This window comes from Lissotriton helveticus, chromosome 5_1, assembly GCF_964261635.1.
Source record: "Lissotriton helveticus chromosome 5_1, aLisHel1.1, whole genome shotgun sequence".
NCBI lineage: Eukaryota > Metazoa > Chordata > Amphibia > Caudata > Salamandridae > Lissotriton > Lissotriton helveticus.
Genome location: NC_136065.1, coordinates 245,048,466 through 245,070,352, shown reverse-complemented (window position 1 = coordinate 245,070,352; position 21,887 = coordinate 245,048,466). Strand labels below are relative to the sequence as shown.

General features: G+C 43.2%; 1 protein-coding gene across 1 annotated transcript in view; it reads right to left on the bottom strand.

Annotated features, from left to right (window-relative positions):
• SLC31A1 (solute carrier family 31 member 1) overlaps nucleotides 1-21,887 on the bottom strand; it is a 224,387-nt gene that overhangs the window by 146,275 nt on the left and 56,225 nt on the right. Inside the window, exon 2 of the mRNA XM_078642123.1 lies at nucleotides 11,012-11,122. The gene's annotated coding sequence lies outside the window, so the exon portion shown is untranslated. The remainder of the gene's footprint in view (nucleotides 1-11,011; nucleotides 11,123-21,887) is intronic.

Genomic DNA, 21,887 nt, shown 5'->3' with positions numbered 1-21,887 from the left:
CAGAGATTGTAGTTGAGTATAACTAGAACATTTTCCCCTCCCCCCGCCCACTTTAGCGCCCAAACTGTGCCAAAGCCATTCCCAATTAACTTGTAACTTCAAAGAAAAACATGTCTTGGGGTGCACCCTCATGGGGGTGTCACTAGGTACGCACGACTCCATCCACATAGTGGATGTGGACGGACGCTTACACATACGATAATATATTGCATACATGTGTCCTTCTTACTCCCTCCAATCCCTCAAATAGAAGCGAATGGTATTGCATTTCGTAGCTCTATCCACCTAGATCCCTCACGCCACCGTGACTTACATTTACAGCGACTTAGAGCCGCATTCGTCCCATATCTTGCATAGTAGGCAAGCAGTACCAGCCACAGTTCAATCAGTACGTGTATTAGAGGTCTACAGTGTACTCCTGGCGTCATTCAGTACCCATCACATCCTCCTGTTCTCGCTCTCTCTTTCCAGACACTCACTTCGCAACAATACCTGCAGTGTGATTCCGTTGATGCCGGCCATAGTTTCAACACTTAGGGAACTGCAGCGTCATACCATTCCCCAGTTCATTTGCGGCCGCCACGTGTCTCAATAGTTCCCATTGTATGTATGAGCGAGTGCAGGCCACAGTCCGTGTCTGAAACCCTGCTGTGATGTCCAGAAGTGATACAAGCAGAATATCACTCAACATCGCTCGTAGGTTCGTGTCGCTCTTGATCTTTACGTCGTTTTACGTGTCTCTTGATATATTCATGTGCCGCCTGCACGGTCAGAAATATAACCGGCTTCCCTACATTCGTGAGCTTGAGCTTTGCCGGGTACAACATGGCGTATTCTAGACCAAGGTCTCGTAATTTCTTCTTCACCGGAGCAAATTCCTTCCTTGCCAGTTGAACTGCCATGGTGTAATCAGGGTAGAACTCCAGAGTGTTCCCCTGATGAGTTATCTTGCCCATTTCCCTGGCCAGCCGTAAGATCGTGTCCCTATCCCTGTAATTGAGCATGCGGGCTATGATCATGCGCGGGGCCGCTCCAGACTTTGGTACAGGAGCCAGGGACCTGTGAGCTCGTTCCACCAGGAACACTGAGGATAGTTTTTCGGAGCCAAAGAGGTCTCTCATCAGTGTCTCAATGTAAGTTTCCATATTCCCTGTATTGGTGGATTCCGGCAGGCCAGAAATGCGGACGTTGTTGCGTCTGGACCTGGCTTCCTGGTCCTCCACCTTGGCACGCAGGCTCTCCACTGTTCTCTCCAATCCACTGCAGGCCTTTGACGTGACTTTGTGGTCGTCTTCCACCCTGGAAATACGCTGTTCTGCTTCCACGATACGGCCATCGTGTTTTTCAATCTTCGCTGCCATACTGTCCACTCTTTGCACCACATTATCCAATTTGCCGTTCATGTCTTGCAAGCTCTGTTGGATTGCGCGCAGCACTGACTCCATGCCCGTTCCCTCTGCCATCTCTCGATCACCCTCTGCCGCAGGGTCTGTTGGGGGAAGCTTGTCTTGGCGTCTCGCTTCAAACGGGAGCCTGGTTTGCTGCTTGTCTGGTTTCCCCATTTCCCCCCGTGGTTGTGATAGGTCGATACCGGCTGACAGCCCACGGAAGACCCTAACAGTGGACGTAGCTGGAATGGTCGCTGTCGCTGTCCTCCACCGCGACGTGCGTGTAGACATCTACTGAGTTACTGGTTGAGAAGCTGTTATGTTGGGTTTTTCCTTTAAGGCTCGTGGCCAGTAGCGCCGAGGAAGGGAGTGTGCGCTGCAAAATTCAGTGTTATTCGCTGCCCAGGCGGCACATGTGGCCCTCGCAATATTGGGCGTGTTTCACTCGTTCCCCCCCGCCGCCTTGATGTTATTCTGGTCTGTGGCCCGGGGTCATTCCAGACGGGGAGGGCCCTCTGGGCAATGCTTCTTTCTCAGGAGTTTACCACTGCTGATGCTCCTCATTACCTGCGGGGTTTGCTACCGCCTTCACTCCCACCACGTACATCGCCTTAATCACGCTGTGTGTTGGAGACAGCCACACCCCCCACAGCCACAGTCGCTCCACACGTGCGTCTCCCTTTTACCTCCGGAGCTCACGTCCACTGACAGTTAACTATGCGGGGGCCCATAACCGCCGTCTTGATCAGCCGCCGTTTCGCTGGTTATGCGTTTCAGCGGCTCCGCCATTTTGTGCGCGCTGGAACGCACGGCAAAACACAGCGACAACGCTCGCCGCCGCTGTTCACCTTCGCTTTCGTGCTTCGCAGGGTGCCTTTGATCCTCCACCCAGGCGATGCCAGCATTTCAGGTCGCCAGTACCTCAGCTGTTGTCGCTTATTGGTGAGTGCATCAATCCTCCCGGGCGGCCATTTTGGAGTGCTCCCGCGTCCGCTGCACCATTCGCCCTGATATCTTCTCTCATGTCCATCGCCTGGTCACCTGCTGGACATATTCGTGCGCAGGCCGGGTTCCGACGCCAGATTTGTATTTTTTCGGGACGGTCTGCGGGGATTAGAGGGGTCAAAGGCCTCAAATGTCGCACCCGTCCGGCGGAGCTGACGGGTCAGTCAGCCATTCCGCAGTGCGCCCTCTAGCGCCCCCGTCAATCTCTCCATTTTTTGAAACAATCCTTCACTGGTCGAGATATATCGACGACGTGATATTCATATGGGATGACAATGAGGATATTCTTAATGAATTTATATCATGGCGCAATGCATGTGACAGCAACCTCAGATTTACATCCCATGCTAGTAACATCGATATGGAATTTTTGGACATAACCGTCAAGCATGACCAAGGCCAACTTTTTGTGGATCTATTTGTAAAGCCCACTGCCCGCAACACCTTGCTCCACTATAAAAGTTTCCACCCTGCATCACAAAAAAATAGTATCCCTTTTACCCAATTTTTAAGATTACGGCGCAATTGCACTAAACTACAAGTTTACGATGAACGCTCTATAGTAATGAACAAGAAATTTGAAGATCGTGGCTACCCGCACAGGCTTGTCAGGGAATCATTTAAAAGAGCACGATTTTTTGATCGTCAGTCCATCCTACAAGACAAGGACAGGAAACAAAACGACAAATTAGTGTTTGTCACCAGACACTCCTTACTGAATGACAAGTTAGGACAAATTATCTGTTCCAACTGGCATCTTCTGAATGTGAATAAGTCCAAACAAGATCACATACCGAAACCAGTTTTTGCCTACAAAAGGAATAAGAATATAAAAGACTTAGTTGTAAGATCAAGGCTGCCAGAGAAAATGAAATTCGTACAAAGAAGTATAACCAGTGACAACCCAGTTACAGGCAACTTCAAATGCGGTAACTGCAAGATTTGCCCACAAGCTATTGAAGGGAAAGACCTTAGATTCAATAACATAACAATTTCCAGCAAAACAATGACAAACTGTAAAACACAAAACGTAGTATATTTAATACTATGTCCATGTCAGAAAGGATATGTAGGCGAAACCTCCAGAGCAATCAACAAAAGAATAACAGAACACAAATCTGCAGTACGCACAAAGAAGATCAATGCCCCTCTGGTGGAGCATTTCTTAGAATATGGTCACTCTCCGGAGGATGTAAGGTGGTATATTCTAGAAAATGTGCAACCTAGAGCAGGTCTATGCCCAGATAAGATTCGAAAGAAGAAAGAGGTGTACTGGATTTTCTCTTTGGATACAACCATTACGGGTCTCAATTGTGAGATTCCATGGGAGCAAGCAATAATCTAAATATTATCATGTATGATAACTCACAGTACAGGAGCTATCATACTGGTTACGAGGTAAGCTTAGTGATCTGTGAGATAGATGACACCCCTTGCTTTTTCAGCTCTGTAGTATCGCAATTTTAACTACTCTTGCTGTTTCAGGCTGGCCTAAATCGCCCAATAATTACTGTAAAATTATGGCCATAACTACTGCGTACCCCCTAATATGTTTTGCCTAAATTTACACACCGTTGTCGATTTAAATACAATTACCATCGATATGCAAGGGTACATTTAGCAATACTTTTCATCTTTTTAAGAGTATATAATTATTCCCCATGCGTCCGCTAGTCAATTACTCCACTCCATTATTGTAGTTCGACATTAGAACTACTCTTGTGCGCCGATTGGCCTATAAGACTATAATGTGACGTATCATCGTGGTGGGAATTGTCTCGCGATAATTAATAGATCTCGTTTCCATGTAGTTCTACCATTGAACTACTTGCGTGTGCTTATTGGCCCTTGGAGGAAATTCGTGACGTACCTTTGAGAACGGAATTAACACCTGTCAGGCTAGACGCCCCACTTTTCATCTGACACACCTGTTTTAACTTAAAATCAGAGGGGATATATAAGTAGCATAAAAATTGGGTATCCTTTCCTTCGGTTTGGCCAAGACGACGAACGTTATCCAGAACCCCAGATACATCACGGCGTTTGCTGCCGACAAAGGTATGTTTCGTGATCCGGTCTAGCAATAGCATTGCTACATCTAAATAGAAGTAAAACTTACACTTTTCTTCTTTTCCCTTCTCGCATTTACTTCAATCTTTAAGGACTGCCAGCGCATCCAGTCCCCGTATTATCGACATCTAGTACCCCAACTACATCACGGCGTCTTATGCCGACAAGGTATGCTTCGCTACCTAGACTAATACTAACAACATTGCTATATTTAAATAGAAGTTAAGTCTTAATAAAACGTATTCTCTTTTTCTTGTCCCTTCCCGTATTTATTTTAATCTTGAAGGTTTGTCAGCGCTTCGAGTCCATTAATTACCTAATAAGAAATATCTGAATTTGCTACAGGTAAAAAAAAATTTTTTCGTACTCTAACTGAATTAAGACCTATGTGACCCATAGCGAGTCTAAATGTAACAGACAACATACAGTTCGACCTTTTACTAATAGTAGATATATCCATCTCCACAGCTGTTACGAATATTTTTTATCGGATATAACAGTAGTCGCACGTTCTATCAAACCGCCAATTTGACTCTTCACAAATATCTTATTATATCGAGTCACAGCTACCTAATATTAAGGTAATTATTATGAGGTAACTATTTATTTACATTGAGAATGCTGGTACACTGACATCCTTGCTCTCTCTTTATTGCAATTACTATATACACACTTTTCATTCATTGTAGCGTCTTCCTTTTAATCTACTTCAACTCGCCTGCAAGCCTCCCAAGAAGCGCATAAACAAGAATTCGGACCATGATAACAAGGTATAAAAAATATGACTTACAATATTATGTCCTTCGATATTAGTCCGGTTTGTAAACATTAAATTGCTCCATAATAGACACTTTTAGCTACAACCAGCTCTTATTCTAGGTTAAAATAATAGGTTTATGAAGTGAGTTTTAAAAAATAGCAGTGCACTAAATGGACACTCATTGCATAAACAGGCTAGTGCAGTACACTGATTAAAAAGATGAGAAATAGGTAACTGCATGTTCTATATATGGTGCTAACTTTAAAACATAGAAGTGAAATATCACACTGATATAAGGACTATTTTTGTTAAATTGTCTACTTCCTCTTTGTTACAGTGTATTATACAATGCGTCTTCTTTAATCAACAAGGTAATGAGAGCGCTACCCTCTAGCTGAACTATCTATCCTGAATAAAAGCTCGAAAACAGTGTGCCACCACATTCTTATGTAAGTAGCTATTAAATAGGTAATTCCAACCACCTTTTTATGTCAAACTCCAAATGCCCTTATTTATCCAACATGGGGCAATAAAAGTATAACCAAACATAGCAATTTCGTTGTAGTACTCTTGGCGTACCAACCTTGTTTCTTCCTTTTCTGCTATCCCCCCTTCCTTTTTGTTGTAATTCCTTTGTTTTAGAAATCTTGAGTTCTATTTATTATATATTTTTTTAATATATCTATCGATTTGCCTCTTTCTACTTCGTAGCACTAACAAGATCCAAAGATATTAGCCGTTATGAAGGGATACGCACAAGCAATCCAAAAATGAAGTTGATTAAAGCAAAGTATGTTTAGAGCACCAATGTATAATATATGAGACCACTCTATGCATTTTAAGTGATATTCTTTCCTACATATATAGCTGCTCCTCTGTGTATTACATGTAAATATCAAAAGTACATTGAATGTGGTAACTTGTGGTTTGTGTGTTTCAATATAAACTAGACCTATGCCCAAGGGTGCTATACTGTATGTATAATAATTGTATGATTTCATCAGATTACTAGTTTGTGACATGTTTTTTACATGTTTTTCAGTGTTGTGTTTAATGTCCTATTGCAAATGACGGACTCCTGAAGAAGGCAAATGCCGAAACGCGTAGAGTTTCCATCCACCGCTTTGCTTACTCCACTAGCCCCACTTAACATCATTGTCATTTGTGTTGTTAATTTTTTCCTTTTCTACTTGTGGTTTAGTATGTCTTCACATATTTTTTGAATTATATAATGTTTGTCTTTGATCTTTTAATGCAATATATGTATATTTATATATAAGAAATGTTAAACAAAAATGAGGTCGAAGATCATAGCATTTTGCCAGTGCCACCTGGGACCAGCCAAAAGCAGCGAGTAGCAGGAACACGGAGCCAATAAATTACATGTAGCCAACAAGCAAAGGCCGCTCTCTTGATGCAGAGAGGTTGCGGGCATTATCTGTGACCTTACATGTCATGGGGGTGGGAAAGCTGCACACAGCGTGTGATCAAGTGTACAGTCTGCACTGGGAAGGGCAAAGTCCAGCAGAGGAGACATTCAGGGCATGGCCAAATATCACATCGTGAGGCCAGTTACCACTGGGATAGGGTATGGTATCACACCCTGTACCCAGAGCCACCTGGGAAGTGAGAAGATAAGCAGTTAATTTGGGAGGGCATGCTGTAGCCAAAAGACATGCTCCAAATCTAGTGGGAATAAGTATGCCCTCCAGGTGCTGTAGGTGGAGAGCTTGCTAGTCATTCACTGTGTTACGAGATAGGAGATCTAGTTTAGTGTTTTGCATAAAGCCAAACCCATAGCTCACTGGGATGGCCATGTCCAAGCCCAGGGGGCTACTGAGTGCTAGAAATGGTCACACTGCATTCATACATCTCCCAGAATGCACTAGACATAGACTTGGCAGCAGTTCAAGGCATTTGTAGATTAAACTCAACGCCAAAGCTCAAATCTAACAAGGAAAGTGGAAATCAAGTTACAATATAACAAAATAATTCTACAGGAAGGTAACAGAGCCTACAGAAGAGCCATCAGAAGCACTAAAAGACCACATTATTCCAGATGAATAGCCAAAGCTGGCTCTAATTATAAGGCACACCACAATATTCTATCAGAATTCTGCAAATCAGATTGTCAAAACACACAAACTCCACAACTGCAAGCCACCTCTGACAAAACCTACTTAGTGAAAACTCCGATAAAACTGTCCCAACCACCACAGAAAGAGACAAAAATAGTTGGCGACACAGAAATACTTTCAAAACCCTCAACAAAAAAGGCTTCCTCAACATTATTATTGCATGGAAACCATGAGGATCAAGCTTCAGACCCAGCACCTCCAAATTTCTTGTAAGAAACTGTGCAGGGGAGGTAGCCAGCAGTTTACTGCACTAGTCCTCCAAACTAGATTTATTACCATCCACGCTGGAAAAACTCCTATATTGGACCGCTCGTCAAAAAGAAAAACGTACATCCATCAAACGCAGCAAACTACAGACACATATTGAATGGCCCCTTCCTAGTAAAATTATTTGAAAGAATAATGTTTATGCATTAGGAGTGTGGCTCACTGATTAGAGCGGCTGAGGAGGAGTGTGGCTCACTGATTAGAGCGGCTGACTCTGATGCAGATGTCTGGCCTGGGACCAGGGTTCAATTCCCGACGCGGCAGGGTCCTGAGCCCAAAATGTCCACGGACTCGATAATTCTCGCCTCGGTGCCTATTCTAATCATGGGGTCCCACACTGCAACTCTGGGCAATAGTTGCTTAATCTCCACCTCGGCAGCCCACCCCGCTGCGGGATGCCTGGCTTACACCCTGGGGATACCAAGTAGGGGTTATCTCACAGGGAAAAAGCCAGCACGGGTTCCCAAGGCAAGCGCCTTGATGCCTTCGGGTGATACGTGCGCTATATAAGTCGCAATACATACATACATGCAACTTCCTAAATTTACGGGGGTATATTACTTAATGTGAAACCAAGAATCCAGCTTCAGACCAGGCATTTCAACAAGGTCTTCAACAGCACATTCTACACAATGAAAACAATGCCTCTCATCTTCCCATGCCTTGGATACCAACAAAGCTATCCTCAAACTTGCACTCGCCAGGTTTGATTATGTTAACAGCCTATACCTTGGCACCCCCAGTTCGATTATTCACAAAATGTAACTCATCCAAAATGCTGCTGCAAGACTCCTTCTCCACCTTCAACCAAGAGAATGCATGACTCCAGTCCTATAACCACTACACTCTCTACTTATATGCAGTAATGTTTAATGCACTTTGCGTTGTCCAAAGGAAAAGGACTACTATACTTAGGAGTTAAAACCAAACCATGCAAAAAAATATAACCCTGTACTGCAAGTTTGCATCACAGATCATCTTGCCATCTTACTTTAAGGAATTCACAGATGTCACTGCTTTCTTGGTACCAGCCCCAAACTCTGCAAACTCACTACCAGCCAAGACTGATGAATTCACGCCCATATACATTTCAGAAGAGGAGATAAAAACATTGCTATTTCCAAGATAACTGCAACATCCACAACCCTGGGATAGAACCCAGAATAATCATTCAACAAACAGTACAGTATAGAGTTCACAGATATGGAAATGCCTAACCAGTACAGCACTTCCTATGTCCAGGTAAACTATGAAGGGCTAACTTATGTCTAGCTTGTATAGCATATAGTAACGTAAATGTATATGTAATCCTCAAGACCCACACTAGTAATAATACTATACCACTCAGTGGTCGGGAAGCCAACGTTAGTTCATACAGGCTGCATAATACTACTCTTATACTACTTGGCAGGCTTACATCCACATAAGAAAAACCGGATACAGGTAAAGTCCATCACCCAGTACTCTACCAGTTCACAACAATAAACCACCCATCACCAATTGAACAGGCATGAAGAAACTGATCTGATCTGCTACAAACTGCTGGCCAATGGAAGACTTTAATTTAGCCCACCACTCCGTCTCCCAACAAGCTACACACTATGAGCACTTCTGGACATCTGACAATGACAAAAATATATGAGATGACAGTAACAAAGTCCATCCCATCAGATCTCTCCACCATTTCACCCACCAAACAATGCCTGCTTAACACCATGAACTTAAAAAAAATAATATGTCAGAATGAGCAACTCAGCGCAGTAACCAGCTAAGTGTACTATGATTATAATTAACATGATAAAAGGGACTTGCAGAGCTATACCTTAGAGAAGAATATTAAGGTTAAGGTTTTGCTAGCAAATGCTACCCTGGTGGCAAAGCACTTAGTCCCCAGGTCCTTGAGAATGCTGAAGTGGTAGTTCATTGGAGAATGAACATTGACTGAGTTTTGCATCGGGGAATGGAAACGGGAACCTTTCACAACTCTGGATACATGGATTAAAATAAGACAAACAAGCTGATTCACAAAAGGCAGATAAGTGCTGTAAGTGAGCCCACAGCCTTCTTTCACAATGTCTCTCCACCCTTCCTCTGCAATATTTGTTAACGCCTTCCTGGAAACGTTTGCAAAAAAAACGTGAGGAGGCCAAGAACCTCAAGGTTTACTAGCAAGCTTCCTCAAACAAAATTCTTCAAGGATGCTAGAATTGTATTGTTTTCATTTTTTCTGTTTATATGGGCCTTTGGGTAACTTATTACATTATTACTACAAAAAAGCAGATGTTCTATTTCAATTATATAAAACTGGCTGAGTAGCCTTCTGTAACCACGAGTAACTCAAACTGCTGCTTAAATTTAACAGCGTTGACATGGAAATCAGAGCGCACAGTCCTAAGCCTTGAATGATATTGCGCCATTCTTTCCCAGAATTGTTTTGGGAGTTCTGGTCTAAAGTGTCAAAAGCTCAATACTGATACATGAAGGTCAAAACTACTCATGACTACTCGCCCACCATCTGCAAGTGAAGCACTCTCAGCTATAGCAGGGCAGGTTTAGTGCCATGGGCTGGTCTAAAACAAGATCCGTGCTAACCATGAAGCTCATCCGCCTCAATGTGATACCACAAGTCACGGCCCCTTCAATATTTTACCCTGGAAAGAGATGACCGGAAGTGGGAAACTGTCGGTCTGTGGGGATATTGCATTTAGGATGTGAGCAAATGTAATAAAGAAAAACAACCATATGACAGACATAAGAGAACAAAGACACAAATAAAAATAAAGACATATCGTCATACAATCAGGGACAGCAGTAATGAGTAAGGGTGAAACATTGTCTGTGGGATTATGAGTAGTAGATGGACTAGGCCAACAGCCTTTGTATGCTCTCCAAACAGAAAACACTGACTTAATGATAACTCCATTTCTTAGCCCTTGAACTCTTCTTTGATCACACTGTCCAGTTTTAGCATATCTTGATTCAAGAAATAAATTGATGAAGCCTAGAATTTTGAGAGATACAGCCTTAGATAACACTCCACATGAGCAAATGTATGTAGTAAGCTGGATGCAGTTGTGCATGCTTCAACAATGGAGCTCAGAGTCCAGGTCACGCAAAGCTTCGAAAGACATACTCCGCAAACCAACTGTACTTACAAGGATCACTGCACTGTCAGGTCACTTACTAACACTACCTGCACTTGCCATAGGGCATAGAGGAAATAGAGGGACCGTTGGGACAGCAAAGAGGCATGTCATAAGAAGGAATTACCAACAAATAAGCATGTGGCGTCACAAAGGAGACGATGATGAATCTGGATAATGTTTAAACATGACACTTGGCAAAAAATATAGCACATGTACTGGCGGAAAACATGAGCTTACCAGATGCAAAGTCGTCTGGCTCAAGGTTTTTTCTGGAGTTGGAGACTATGGCCTCTTTCCAAGATAACAGGGTTGGGTGGCAATCCTATGCAGCTGGTGCTGCCTTTGCTCCTGTAGAAGACAGTTACATATTCAGTATTGTCGAAAGAAAGCGCACAGGTCATCAAGTTCACTTTATTCCAATAAGAATGACAGTCCTGGGATTATCAAGAGTTGATAAACTGGAAGCGTATAAAAAAATAGTCAAGAACAAACATTTTCTGTAGAACATTTGTTTAAAGTTCCTTTGGGACACACCTGAATAAAGACATTCCTTAACTAAACCTGCAACACAATTATTTTCTATTATGGTTTCACATACACTTGCAATACAAGAGAAGACCATTCTGCCTTGAAGTAGAGGGGGGTATGATGATGAAGTAGCAGTTAACACATTTCTGAATCGTGTCTGTCCAACTAATGCCCTGCATGACTATCCATTAAACAATAGGATGATAAACTATAGAAAGAACCCCCAAGCAACAGCTTTGCTTATATCGTATCTGCCTCTGACTACGAAGAGCCTTGTAGCAGTTTCATACAGAGTGACTGTGCCCTCTGCTTGCAAGAGAGGCTCTGGTTGCTAGTGTGCAATTAATCTGAGTGAAGCAACCAATGCCATTCAACGTAACAGGGTTAGCTTGTACTTCTGACCAAAAGATGGTTAATTCTTCCTTAACGTTCAGGACTGATTGAGGAAGTTCATTGATACTCACCAAATGAATATTGCAAGTAAAGATCTCACAGGGACTGAAAGTTGCGAAGAAAGAGGTCCTTTAATTGTTTGCATTAAATGAAAAACTGTTTGACAGAAACCTACAGTGTGAACCGGGAACAATCCTGTCCTTGCCAAGGTAACATGCCAAGGTTATTCCTTTGCTAAAAAAAAAATCACAACTAATGATGTATCTATGCCAGAAAACTTCCGCCCCATCTCTCTCCTACCCTTTGTGGCTAAAAGTACTGAATCCCATTTCAACTCTATTTTAACCAAATTTGTGGAGTCCAATGAAATTCTGGACTCTTCGCAGAATGGTTTCAGATCTCATTACAGCACCGAATCTGCCCTGTTGGCCGTTACCGAATATTTGAAGGGCTGCCTGGATGAGTGCAACAACTCAGCTTTGATCCTACTCAAGCGCCGCGTTTGACGCAGTATCGCATGAGATCCTGCTGCAACACCTACAGGAGATAGGTAGTGGAGGTGCCGCTCTAACTTGGTTTACATAGTTTCTGTCTGAGAGATCATTCCAAGTGGTTCCTTCCCCATACTGCACACAGGTGCACACCGTACGTCCTGGAGTGCCACAGGGATCAGCTTGGAGCCCTAAGCTATTCAATATATATATATATATATATATTAGCAGCCCGTCCCGACGTTGTCCGGGAGCAATTAGGCTTCAGGGCACCCCCCCCCCCGCCCCAATGTTGTCCGTGGGTCCCCCGGAGCCTTCCTACATATATTGCAGTATTATACCTCTATGTTTACTTTGTACGCTTTTGTAACCTGCACACGTAACTTTTTCCTCCTGTAACGCACCGTTTGGCTCACTTTTGTAATGCTCCGTTTGCTTCCTCTTGCTCACGATTGTCATTTTTGCTTCATTTTTCCGCCGCTCACCGCTCCTAACTAAATAAATAAATACATAACCTACCTTATCCGCCGCTCACCGCTCCTCCCCGCCTGTCCGCCGCTCCTCACCGCCTGTCCGCCGCTCTTTACCGCCTGTCCGCCGCTCCTCCCCGCGCCATGTCCGCTGGTCCCCCTCGCGCTCCTGGACGCCGCTCCTCCCCGCGCTCCTCACGTCAGCACGCACGTTGCGGCCGGCGCTTCTTCCAAGGGAGTACTTTTATTTTTTTGGGTAAATTTTTTAAATAACGTATATTTATTAAGTTTATATAGCCTATGTCCATCTGCACACCCTGACGAATACAACGATGTATCGGGTGTGTGGACTGGCGCTGTGGTTCCCGAGTTTACCCGCCTCAAAAGGTACAAAGTTCTTCCTTTATAATAGTAGTATATATATATATATATGTATATAAAAAATGCTTGTGGTGGTAGCTAAATAGAAGGGGCTCTTTTTAGTTTCCTATGCTGATGACACTCAGCTCTTGATCTCCCTCTCCAGCAACTCTGACCGAGCCTGGTCAAGGTCCGGGATGATATGGTTGCCATCGCGGATTGGATGGCGGCCAACTGGCTGCAGCTAAATGCTAACAAATCAGAGATCCTTCTTCAAGGAAGAGACACCTATATATGGAGCGAACTTTGGTGGCCCGTCTCGCTGGAGGTACCTCCTCTGCCCAAGGAGGCCGCAAAAAATCTAGGTGTCTGGGAAGATAGTGAGTGCATTAACTGTTCAGGCACAGATGAAATCAGTGGTTGGTGTCTGATTTCGGCTTCTACGAGGTCTTAAGCCTTTGCTTGGGTTCTTTGACTCACATACATGCCAGATTATCATCCAGTCCACCATACTCTCTAGACTGGATAATTGTAACTCTCTGTACGTGGGCACCAATAAAGCAGGGATCAAACGTCTACAGAGGGCGCAATACGCCGCAGTGAGAACTCTATTAGCTCTTCCTAAATCCTGCCCAGTCTCCAATTTTATTTGCAAGTTGCATTGGCTTCTGGCGGGGAAGAGCATCCACTTTAATACGCTGTGCATTTGACACAGAATCCTTAATTCCCAAGCGCCCCTATTCTATCCAATTTACTAATTCCTTACATCCCTCGCAGCGTGCTGCGCTCCGCAGATCAATACCAGGCATGTGTTCCACGATTTAGAAGAGCACGTGCGGGAGGTCGTTCGTTCTGTGCCTTGGCATCGGTCCGCTGGAACGCCCTCCCGGAAACCATCAGGAGCATCCAGAATCACTTGCCATTTAGAAAGGCAGTACAGACATGGCTATTTCCGGCCTAATCCTTCAGCCCCAGTCTCCTCTCTTGTTGTGCAATCTGGAACCAGTGCGGAGATGCCCCGTTGCTGGGGCAGCCATGCACTTTATACATTTGTTAACATAACATAACTTGTGTATTTGCATAAAAGGTTATTCAATTGTGAATTCACTTGGTTTCCAAATTATCAACATTAAGGCAATCATTACAAGATTTGGGGATGCTGGACATCTGAAGTAAATCAGTTTATGTCTCGCACATCCAATTTTGTGGTTTCATGGTCTAATTAGGAGGTAGAGGAATTACTGTTTCCAACAGCAGAGCCTCAGACGATTCTGTCGCAGGAAACCCTCTGTGAGCAATCAATCATCCAAAGGGCTGCCAGTCCATCAGCTTTGAAAGGCCCATCTGCTTCGGGAAGGCCTTCTAATGCAGTACTTCTTCCTGGGCATGCGAGTCCCAGACAAGAAATAGCAGAAATGTAGAACATGCAGGGAGAAAACGAATTGAAAAGACCAAAAACACAGTAGGATTAGTTTCTGGATTTTGGGAGTGTTAACCATCAGGTTGAGGCTTCCAACATGTCTCTCCTTTAGTGTCCTGCATAGAATTTATCACACTGGATCCAAGATATGGTCATGTGGGGTAGTAGAGGTTTTCTGATGGTGCACAATTACAAACATGTGAAACATGGTACAACTGGATATCAGATAGAGTCCTAGGACTGCACCAATGTCTAGGACAAAAAGACGCACACTGAATGACTGCACCAGGTCGACTGTGGGCGAAAATACATATAGCTATATGTTCAATGCAGGAGTGGGGTCATGCGTTTACCCTACTTTGCAGTGAAGTTAGGAAGTGGTCACTGGCTGAAGAACTACAGATGTCAATGGTCCACTTAGGCAATAGAGTGGAAGAGGTTTTGCAATACTGGAGGGAATGTGTAGAAAGGTTAGTAGTGACACCAGTGTGAATGACTCTTCTTGACAAGAACTTGTGTCCTCCACCCGAAGTAGAAGGGATCTCAGATGTCAAGTAAAGTGTAGACTCATATTTCCAAAGCGGCACTATATACATAGAGATGTTCTACACGGTCTCTCTACACTGCACTAGGTTTCTGTACTTCCTTTATGCTAATTTGCAATGAAAAACTAACAACGAAATGTTATCTTCAAGTTGAGGTTTACAAAAACCTGGTCCATAACAAACAATGAGTTTGTGAGCCATCCCTTCATAAAGCTATGCTGATGCGGAGTACTCTGACTGACGAAGAACTGACACCCCGGGCTGATTTAATCAGGCTAAATAAAAATATATAGGGCGATTGGTTCCCGCTTTTCTCTGGAATTGATTTCCAAATCCATCCAGCATCCCAGCAACACTACACCACAACTGTGATGCGGACTACCAGTCTTCGGGAGCTGGGACCAGGGCCATTGAACTACAGGCACCTGCAATAGGTTGTCTCTGTTTTCCCCTGTCCTGAGGAAGACCTGCAAGCGGAGGCTTTAAAGCTCCATCTACGCTACTAGTCGGGTCGAAACGTCAACATTTATCCCCCATAAGGGGCCTGTACCATTTGTCACTACCACCCCGTCCAAAGAACAGTTGATATTTCGCTGCAACATTTCTTATTTAAGGGTCTTGAATAATGACAAAGTAATATATTATGGACAGGCCACAATCAACTGGTGTTGATGTCACTTGCATCCAGTTGAAACTGTAAAGGTATTGTAATTATCTCCTTTTAACTATCCTCACTCTGTGACTTCTCTACTTTGATCTATTGCACACACGAGCACTTCTTCACCCCCTACCCCTTTTTGGAGTAACCTCTTGATTACTATACATTTGGTAATGTTGTTTGCCTTCGTAATTATTTCTGTGAATAAAATGGATATTTCTCTTTAAATACAGTGGGTGCCTTCTATTTTTAAGGTGCATAATTTGAAATTCTTACATGTATTAATTACTCTGTCCTGGCCTTATGCATGCAACAAATTATACCTAAATTGTATAAGTCTTTTTTTGATTTAATGCACAATATAGGATTCCAGGACCAATTGTTTTCTATATCATATGATACCAGGTCTGCGGACAGTGATTGGGTTACCCCATTAGTCTATAATGGATGCCTAAGATGGAGCACCTTTAATTACCCAATGCCTCATCGACAAAACAATGCACTACACATCTAGCACAGACATACTTCCACTGTCTGCATGTGAAGCACTCTGAACTAAGTGAATACATATTTCTAGCTACAGCTACTGTCCCAAAGGACTTGTGGTGTGGTGAAGCAGCATTTTTTTAGGTCTCGTCTAGTGACGCAGCGCATGCGCTGCTCGCCTTGGCGAGATCTATTGTTGTGGGTTTTGCGTCCAAATTGGGACATGAGATGAGCACTTGCCCGGATAGCCGATGTGCACGCTCATGGCATCTCACGCGCTCAAACAATGCCCCTGCTGCACTCGTGAAGTTCCAACTGTAACGCAGTGGCGGGGCTCGTGTGCACTAATCAAACGTTATCACTACCCACGGGAACCTTTTTGTAGCAATAAACGAGGGGAAAAAACCCCAAAAGTGTTCTAAACCCACGCCTACAAGTGTGCACGAGGCTTTTTGGCGCTGCTGCTCCTCACTTTGCTTTATTAGAAGGACTGCAGATTAGTAGATGCATGGCTGCCAAGGTATCAGATTGCGAACCCATCTGAGCAATGAGACACACTTAAATTAGCTGCTGCAAAGCACCAGAAATGGAAGGGCAATAAGGCCCCAACAAACTCCTACCCCGAAGCAAGTGGCCCACGGCCTAATTGGCGCGCTGCTATACGCTGCTATGGGCCCAGCACCAGTGTAACCAGTGGCCCAGATGAGTTGCCGTAATGAGCAATACACTTGAAAGTCACGGACTAACAGCCGCGGTGGAAGAGCGCACCGGTCCGGCGCGCGATCATTTGGGGTAAGTGGCCGAAAGGCGCGCAAGCACATACACAGTGCGGAAGCTGTGAGCCAGTGGGCGGTAGGATTAAAATGTGTTGCAGCAAGCCGCACTATAACAAAGCAAATTTTACCTGCACCGACAGAAACAAACTTCCATGCACTGGGAGGCGGGAAGCGCCCGAGAAATGCGGTTTAAGGACGGGCCACCCATCTTCTCAGAGTTCGTCCTCTAGGTCACAACAAACTACTTATTGAACTCCCTCGGCCTGGCTGCATTCAAGGCTCAGCTGCAGTACTGTAGCATGTGCTTGAGTTCTAGCGGCGGTCGCAGGGATTAAATTACCGCTCAGCTCAAAGAGCATTGCCAATTGCCCAGCCAGGGTTCCAAACCTTTAGTCACCGGGTCTCGCTGCCGCAGAAGGCGGAAGCCGGGCGTAACGTCACTCACAGCGGAAATTGCAATTGGCATGCAAGGCCTCTCCTGAAACAGATCACTTTCACAAAATAATGCGCACCCAGTAACACTTGATAAATTGTAGGCAAGCGCTCCGCTTCAGCCAGCCTGCTGTGTGGAAAAGGAAGGGCAATGGTTCCCCAGCTGCCGCGCAGCCGAGAGGCTGCGACTGACTTCGGGAAGGGCCTGACAGCACAGGTTCGGTGAAAGTCTGCAGAATTTCCAGCAATGAAATCCCAAAGCAGGTTTCTTCAGCCCCCTCACTCCACTGCAGCCATCTCTGCCTGTGCCCAACTATAAAGTACAGGGTGTAGTGATCATGATTCATCACGGTCATTCACTCAGCCCCAGCCTTCGTTCGTGCATTCATTCATTCGTGCATTCATTCATTCATTCTTTCGTTCATTCAGTAGTTTGTTCCTTCATTCATTAATTCATTAATCCATCCATCCATCTAATCACAAACTCCTTTCCCCAAGCTCTCAACTGGTGATGTAACAAACTCAAAGCGAGCTGAACACGGCAGACATACTCAAGGGGGCAATCCTTGCAGCCAATAAGGTCTAGTTTCCGTTTAAAGTCCGGGGTAAAAACATTTGAAAAATGCTCCTGAACAGTAAAAACAACAAGCATTTGCTTTGCAATAGGTCTCGCATTTGCAAAACTTTGAGCTACTGGCATTGTAAATAACAAACCTTTTATTTATGTGTTGGTTTTGAAAACATATAAAAAGGCATTGCAATTAACAATGCCAATCGCTTAAAATTTCGCAAATGTGAGACCTATTGCATTGCAAATGCTTGTTTAATACTTTGCTGAATTTAAACGGGAGGTAGCTGTTGGAGCATTGGGAGCAGCATTAATGTTTAGATGTTTCAACCACTTGCAACTCCAACCAACTCCTCTTACTCCAAAAGCTTCGAAGTATGGTACTGTTGCAATGGAATAAACTCCATTCTGTCTCGCCTGCAGCAGGCAATGGCATCACCACTCTTTAATGCTCGCAGTCACTGGTCTACATAGCATAAAGATACATTTTAAGTGTATGCTGTAATATCCTCATCAATGGTAAAAATTACATTTAAAAGTGATGAAATATTATGCAAACTTTGTACATAGAGTGATTGTTGGATTACATTTTAGATAGTTGTTAGAAATCCACTAAGTCAGAAATGTGAATCATAAGCATGTACAGCTTCTAGTGGAATAGGAGGGGACTGTTCCCTCACAATGACGACACTTCCAAGTCAACTTGGGTCTAAAGGTCGACTCAAATCAAACTGAGCCAGAAAGTCAGTGAATCTGACCAGTTAATTGATTATATCCCACACTGATTTTGTGAATGTCATCTCTTAGGTTTGCCAGAACAATTAATGGCCAAACTATAGCAAGTCCGGAAGGTTGCCAAAGCCTTCTGGGCAGGTTGAAGAAAATAGAATGCATCAGCCATGAAATCAAAACATTGTTTTTTTTAGTTTACCTACAGGTACAATTCAAGCTGTTTTGTATGGTTCATTGTTCCTTTTACTAAACGGACTCCTCTACTTTGAGAAAGGTATTAAAACTTAGTGGTACCCGTAATAACCTGCCAGCCACCAGGCAAAGACAGTACGGCTTCACCACACCCCAACCTCCCTCTCTATGGTCCCTTGAAACCTCTGTGAGGTAGTGTGCTTAATAAATGATCTTATATGTACAGACCTGTAGCTCCTGCAACCGAAAACCACCCCTTGTAGCTCTTGAAGCTGTATCCTCAGAGAACCTCCATCTCCCGCGTCACTTTTGTCTCAGCTCCTGGCTCTCCAGCACTTTTGCTCTCCACGTACTCCCTCTGGTTCTGCTTGCAATTTGCGACTCACTCCGGCTAGAAACCATCACTTAGATGGTGGATGGCTATAGTTGGCAGACCATGTTTGTGAATGCTTAATAGTAAAGATTTTTTATTTATTTATTTTTAAATGGAGCCAGTTTTCCTTAAAAGTACTGCATTAGAAAAAGTTTACTTTCTTTTTTTAAGTTTTTTGGAGGGCTGGTAGTGGTTTCCTGGACCATTGGCTATGTCCCAACAAACATTTTATTTTTAAACATGCAAGTAGCGGAAATGGTTCCAAAGGGACTACTTAACTGTTGTAAATGGGTTACCACTTCATTTTGAAAAATCAGTTACTTTTCAATATTTTAAGCCTGGAATTTATGCACAAAACGGATATACTGGATTCTGAAATCGGTATTTGGAAGGTACCCCTACATCACACCACTTCCATTCACCGATCAGTATAGGGTTGCAAGCCTATTTTAGGAGTCGGTAAATGTTTTTCGTGATTTCTAAAATAGGATTAGCAGATTTAGAATGCATGATTGCAGTCGCAAATTCAGGATTGGAGTGTTTGTGATTACAAGATTCTTTGTACATTTGGCACCTAGTGTCCATTTCCAAACTCAACCCTGGACTTCCTTTGTACTCTCTTCAATGGATGAGTGTTATAAGATAATTTGTTGTCCCTTTCTGCAAGTGCAGAAAGTAAGTCTACATTTAATTTTAATCTCAGTAAAATACATTTAAAGAAACAGTCATTTTACTATCATAAACAGGATAAAGGCACCTGCTTTACTAGCACCCAAGTTAAGCAACTAGCGTTCCTGCTTTTTGGACCGCCTCCATGTGCTCAGTTGATAAAGACTGACATTTTGCAAGCCTACGTGTGTACTCTTGATCTGTCCTTTGTTGGTACTTGTCATCCTGTGTCGACACCACTGATGAAAATCCATGTTACTGTGGAACTAGAAATCTGTGTGCATTGTAGAATTTCAAAAGAAAAAGCCACCTTTGATGGAGCCTGGAATACAAACAGGTCTACCTCGAATGCCTGCTTGGTCACAAAGGAGAAAAGCGGTGTTTTGGGTGAATCTGAGACAAGAGCTAGAGTTCTGAAAATCAACACCTCATTGAAGTAGTGAGAGATCAGCACTTACGATGAAAGGAGGATCCACCCTCCTACTTTAAATGCGCTAATTCACAACGCAAACCCTTTCCTCATACACGGATGTAATGAAGAAATCCTCCTCTTTAACACATCTTTGCATGCATAGAATACAGGTTTGATATGCAAATACAGGATTTCCAGGCTGTTCAGACAGTAGACACCAGGTATAATCAGGTGGACTAATTACTGGTTGATCTATAATAGAAACATTCCGTTTGTGCACACCAATTACATAACAAGCACCACACCAATTACATAACAAGCACCTAGTATAACTGGCAAATTCCCCACTAGGGAACTAGAGTTCATACATGTCCATTATCAAGAACCCTTTGCAGATAATGGTTAAACTATTGGCAAGTTTTATTCGAAAACTTATCTTCAGGAAGTGGATTTACATGTGACAGCCAGAACATATTTATCAATACTCCTCCTCTCTCAGAATTGATATGGCACACATTATATGAGATGCTGAGCCAAAAAGTTGCAAAAGAAGAGTCCAAGATTGCAACAAATGCATAGTTAAATCAGGAAATAAAATGGGTTTGGATATTTCAAACGGGCAAGCATGCACAACTCCTGACATCCTGGGTGACAATAGTGCTGATTTTCAAGATTCATTTTCTTTCAGTTTTTTAACCGAGATACTTCCTTAACATATATACATGAACAAAATTATAATATAAAACTACGTAAACGTGGCATTTGGAGTTTCAGTTCTCCTGAGCATCTGGTCAAACATTCTCCTCAGAAAAAATGGTGGATATAGAAAAACACCCAAATAATTAACTTTCCCTCCCAAAATATGCATGTTACTATGCATTTGAGAGAAACGGAGATCATAACATGCACACAAACGAGGATGAAACGGGTCACATATTCTAATATTCAGCTGAGCACTATATTTCAATTGCAAATTAGTAGAGTTCTGCTTACAGCCTTTTGTTAAACGTTGATCCAACCAATGAGAAACCAAAACGGTTAACCACTTGTAATTTTGCTGGCTGCAGCACTGCCTACCAAGCAAACTCTAGTCTGTTGCCGTGGAACTTTACTTTTCTAGTGGGATTCTGGGTTATAGCCCGGAAAGCAAAAAATGTTTACCTCTTCCAATGTCCTTTCTTTACAGCTACATTCTTCAATAGAGTTAGTCTTCAATACAGTCACTTTCAACCACGAATTTCAAAGAAAGTTAAACAAAGTGGATTCTAAAGACTCTCTTTTACATCAATAGGAATGTCCTATCTTGATCTTAGATCTAAACAACCCCGACACTATGCTCCATAGACCATTGCAGACATTCACCTTCAATTTCTTCCAGTATTCTGTGAATTCGTAAATGAGGTGCATTTCTACCGCCTCTATTCTGGAGGTCCGGAATTTAAATTCCCTTTGCTGCACCAGCTTATAATACAATCTTATCAAATTGTTAAGAGGCCCTCTAAAGAAGCAGGAGTACAAAATGTTTGCCTTTCCTAAACACTTCATTTAAAAGAAAATTATTGACTCCTACCCTTCAATCGCCCACTAAAGTGCTGACAGAATGTTAAA